Raw genomic sequence first — 5,276 nt, forward strand, 5'->3', positions numbered from 1 at the left:
TAAATAAATAACATGGCCATTGCCACACAGCTGGAGGGGTAAGCTGGCTGCAGAGCCAATTCCAACTCCCAGCCCTGCTGGGCCTCAGCTTTGTCCACTCCTCTCCCTCCCTTCGAGCTGTTGTTTTTGTTGGTCCCCCCCACACCCAACTCTTGTCTCAGAACCCTCACCCCTCTTCTATGCTGCCCCCACATCCCTGATTGTCCCACTAAAACATGCACATTTTATTTACTTACTTATTTATTTATTTTGAGACAGAGTATCACTTTATGGTCCTCGGTAGAGTACCCTGGTATCCTAGCTCACAGCAACCTCAAACTTTTGGGCTCAAGCAATCCCGCTGCAGCCTACCATGTAGCTGGGACTATAGGTGCCTGCTGGGATGCCTGGCTATTTTTAAAGATGGAGGGTCTAGCTCTTGCTTAGGTTGGTCTCAAACTCCTGAGTTCAAGCACTCCACCTGCCTCAGCCTCCCAGGGTGCTAGGATTATAATCATGAGCCCTCTCACCTGGCTAAAACATTCACATTATATCAAGGCTACCTTTTCACCCTCTTGCTAACCCTCAATGCACAACCACGTTTTGAGGAAGGAGACACTTCCCAAAGGCCATGAACCAATTTTAGAGTGACACTGTGTGGTGCTTGTTGTCCAAAATTTTGTTCTGGACCTTCAGAGACACAGTGCACATAGACACCCATCCCCAAATACACGTAAACCTACAAGCACATGAACTCATACACACGCACATCAGCTCACACGCACACACGTAACCCCGTGCTTGGTCCTCTAGCTGCCCCAGCCCCACAGAGCCCTTCTTCCCCGCCTCTCCTGAGAGGTTGGTGTAACACAGGCCAGAGAGAAGTGAAACCTGCCCCAGCAGGAAACGAAACAGCTGCTGAGCTTTTCTGGGGCCTCTGGGACAGCTGTTGGGGGCACTAAGCAAACAAGCAACAGTTTCTGGCCCTGGTCTGAGGTAACTGGGGTCCCATGCGTGGGGGTCTGGGTGGAGCTCCTGGACGGTGAGATTCAGAAGGTAGCTGGGCAGGGGGGTGTTGGGGCTTTGTTTATCTCCCACACCCCTCCCCGTCCCTACCTAAGGGGATGTGAGACTTTCAGTGGAGGAAGAACAGGCTTTGTCCACTGCAGACCCTTGCAAACGACTGTGGGGCCGAGGACGTGCCCTCAGACCCGTAGATCCACATGGCCTGTCCCTTTCTTTTTAGTATGGAAACAAACTACTTTCTAGAGTTTTCAGGCCACTATCTTTTAAAAGTAAAAGAAAAATTTTGTGGAAGGAGAGATGCTGAGTAGGCATACTACTAGGCTGTTGACAGGTATTCCTAGTGTGTTGATAGGAATTATTTTTCTTTATATTTGAACCAAGCTGGTCCTGACCAGTGTTAGCTAAACTTTTATCTAGCAGGCCAGGAAAGGTCCACAGAGGCTGGGACACACATGCTTTTGGGGGTCCTTCTTGGAGAGGATGGAGTTAGAGATTTTGGAACTTGTTGGCCTCCCTTATGTGTCACCAAGGAGCGAGGGCAAGGAGCTGGGCCCACTGGCTGGAGAATGCAGCTCAGGCTGGGTTGGGGTGAGATACAGAAGTCACCGTCCCCTTGCCCTGGAGGTCTCAGCTGCAGGCAGATACTTGTCTAAGAAGAGAGTCAGGACTTAGTGAAGCTGAGGACTGACACAGGTGATAGAGCCCCGACTATAACCATAGTGCTGGTAGTACTAATTTTTTCTTAAAATCCCCTCTAGGGCATCTGATGGACCATGGAATAATTGAATGCTAGGGCTGGGAAGAATCTTGGATAACCCTATGTAACAATTACCAAACTTTCCATTTTGGTCATATCTTGGAGCCTCTATTTACTTAAGATATTTTAAAAATTAACTTATTAAACTTTTAATGTTAACCAAAGCAATAATAGTCACGATACTATGGATGTGATGTGTTGATATACACTTTGAAACTACATATCTATTAAAATCACTCATCTCAGGCTGGGCGCAGTGGCTCACGCCTGTAATCCTAGCACTCTGGGAGGCTAAGGTGGGATGATTCCCTGAGCTCATGGGTTCCAGACCAGCCTGACCAAGGGGTTGTGTTGGGCGCCTAGTTTCAAGTAGTTGGGAGGCTGAGGCAAGAGAATCGGTTGAGCCCAAGAGTTTGAGGTTGCTGTGAGCTATGACGCTACGACACTCTAACAAAGTAAGACTCTGTCTCAAAAAAATAAATAAATAAAAAATAAATAAATAAATAAAAATAAAAATTACCCGGGTGGAGCCTATGGCTCAAAGGAGTAGAGTGCCAGCCCCTTATGCTGGAGATGGCGGGTTCAAACCCAGCCCTGGCCAATAAATAAATAAATAAATAAAAATGAAAGTAAAAATTACCCATTCACGCATCACTCTTTGAGAACCACTATTCTCTGCCAAGTCACCCATTTTACAAGAAGGACCCTGAGGCCAACAGACATTAGTGAGTCACCCATGTTGGCACAGTGAGAGACTGATACTAATTTGAGGCTGTTCCTAAGGTTTCCTCAGTTACAGTCTTGATTCTTCTGGGCATATTGTGTCATATTTCCAAGTATGTAGAAATAATTCTTAAACGAAATTCAGATAGATAACGCACATAAAGGGTAAAAGTGCCTGGCATGAGGAGATGGTTAATAAATTCCCTTCCTTCTTTAATTCACGGCTCTCTGCTAGCCTGGACTAGCTGCTCTCTGGAAGCTTTTAGAATCTTTTTTTTAAATGCTTATGTTCTGAGCTATCAAGATGATGGATCTTGACATGGCCACTGAGTAATTCACTGAGCTGTGCTAGATACCTGACAAGTCCTTTCAATCTGAAGACACAGGACTTCGGTTCCAGAATAATTTCTTATATTACTTGTTTGCTTATTTCCTCCCCCCTATTTTTGTTTTTTTTCTTTTTCCTTCTGAAATTTCCAGTACGGAGGGGTTGGCTTTCCTGAACCAATAATCATCTCATTTTCTTTCTTTCTTTCTTTTTCATTCTTGCAGTTTTTGGCCATGGCCGGGTTTGAACCCGCCACCTCTGGGATATGGGGCTGGCACCCTACTCCTGGAGCCACAGGTGCCGCCCAATCATCTCATTTTCTTCCCTCCTATTTGATTCTACTTTCTAAAAGATTTTCTTCACTTTCATTTTTTTAATATTGCCAATAAAAATTCTAAATTTCAGCACTTGCCTTTTTAATTTCTAAAAGCTTTCTTTCTCCTTCTCTGTTCATTTTCTTCATAACCTCCTTTTCCTGTTTTACAGATACAGTATCTTTTCCTTTGCCTCTGAGGATATTATCATTCTCTTGGATTTTTCTTTGATTTCCTACATTGCTTCATTCCTCCTGGAGTCTCCAGCTCTGTGTGTTTTATTTTCGTTTATTTTCATGTTGGAGGCCGTATTAAAATGTTTTGCGATCCTGTGTTCTCTGGTTATATCTATTTACTTATTCTTCATTTTCATTTTTTAAAATTAAATACATATAATTTGAACCAACACATATTTGTGTTTCCCCTGCTACAGGAAAGGTATTCCACAGTGAAATTAGGATTGTCTAGTGCATCAGACAGATATAGGAGCTGTCATCACAAGCGGCAAAGAGAAAAGAAAAAATGTATTTAGGATAGGTTACCAATTTTTTTTTTTTTTTAAACAGAGTCTTACTCTATTGCCCTCAGTAGAGTGCTGTCATGTCACAGCTCATGACAACCTCCAACTCTTGGACTCAAGCAACTTAAAACTCTTGGGCTTAAGCAATTCTCTTGCCTCAGTCTCCCAAGTAGCTGGGACTATAGGCACCTACCACAATGCCCGGCTATTTTTTTGTTGCAGTGGTCATTGCTGTTTAGCTGACCCGGGCTGGGTTCTAACCCTCCAGCCTGGGTGTCTGTGGCCAGCGCCCCACCTGCTGAGGTACAGGCGCCGCCCAATAGTTGTACCTATTTTTGAGGTACCTTGATATAAGCAAACAATGTGTGCGGATCAGGTCAGGGTATTTGGGATGCCCATCACCCTGAGTGTTTATCATGTCTTTGTTTGGTACCATTTCATGTCCTCTCTTCTACACAAGCTTCCATCTAACTGTATGTTTTACCCATAACCAACTCTCTTCATCTCTACCCACCCGCCCTTCCCAGTCTCTAGTATCTATTGTTCTATTTTCTATGTCCTTTTTTTTTTTTTTTTGCAGTTTTTGGCTGGGAGTGGGTTAGAACCCACTGCCTCCAGCATGAGGGCCGGCGCCCTACTCCTTGAGCCACAGACACCGCCCGTATTTCTCTGTTCTTGAAATCAAGTTTTTAGCTCCCAAACATAAGAAAGAACATGCAAGACTTGTCTTTCTGTGCCTGGCTTATTTTATTTCATTTAGCTTAATGACCTCCAGTTCCATCCATATTGCTGCAAATGACAGGATTTCAGTTTTCTTTTTAATGGCCAAATAGCATTCCATTGTGTAAATATACCACATTTTCTTCATCCATTCGTTCCTCAGTGGATATTTAGGTTAATTTCGTATCTTTGTCATTGTGAATAGTGCTGCATTAAACATGGGGGTGCAAGTCTCCCTTTGATATAGTCATTTATTTTATTTTATTTTTTTTTTTTTTGAGACAGAGCCTCAAGCTGTCCCCCTGGGTAGAGTGCCGTGGCATTACAGCTCACAGCAACCTCAAACTCCCATTTATTTTCCTTTGGACACATACACAGTTGTGGGATTGTTGGATTATATGGTAGTTCTATTTTTAGTTTTTTGCAAAATCTCTATAGTATTTTCCATTGTGGTTATACAATTTAATTCCCACAAACAGCGTGTAAGAGTTCCCTTTTCATTCTAACCAGCATGTGTTATTTTTTTGTATGTTTTTTTTGTGTGTGTTTTATTTTATTTTATTCATTGATTGATTGATTGATTGGAGACAGAGCCTCAAGCTGTCGCCCTGGGTAGAGTGCCGTGGCATCATAGCTCACAACAACCTCAAACTCCTGGGCTGAAGCAATTCTCTTGCCTCAGACTCCCAAGTAGCCAGGACCACAGATGCCCACCACAACGCCTGGCTATGTTTTGGTTGTATTTGTCATTGTCTGGCAGGCCAGGGCTGGATTTGAACCAACCAGCTCTGGTGTATGTGTCTGGTGCCTTAGCCTCTTGAGTTATAGGTACTGAGCTTGTGTGTGTGTTTTAAATAATAGCCATCTAACTGGAGTAGATGATTAGATGATATTTCATTCTGTGTGTGG

The 5,276-nt window shown here is 43.6% G+C and overlaps 1 protein-coding gene across 1 annotated transcript in view; it reads left to right on the forward strand.

Moving 5' to 3' along the window:
• Positions 1-924: 924 nt before the first annotated feature.
• Positions 925-5,276, forward strand: part of ADA2 (adenosine deaminase 2) — a 37,201-nt gene continuing 32,849 nt past the window's right edge. The window contains exon 1 of the mRNA XM_003795469.3: positions 925-975. The gene's annotated coding sequence lies outside the window, so the exon portion shown is untranslated. The remainder of the gene's footprint in view (positions 976-5,276) is intronic.

Source organism: Otolemur garnettii, unplaced genomic scaffold (genome assembly GCF_000181295.1).
Source record: "Otolemur garnettii isolate 467f Iridium unplaced genomic scaffold, OtoGar3 scaffold00092, whole genome shotgun sequence".
Classification (NCBI taxonomy): domain Eukaryota; kingdom Metazoa; phylum Chordata; class Mammalia; order Primates; family Galagidae; genus Otolemur; species Otolemur garnettii.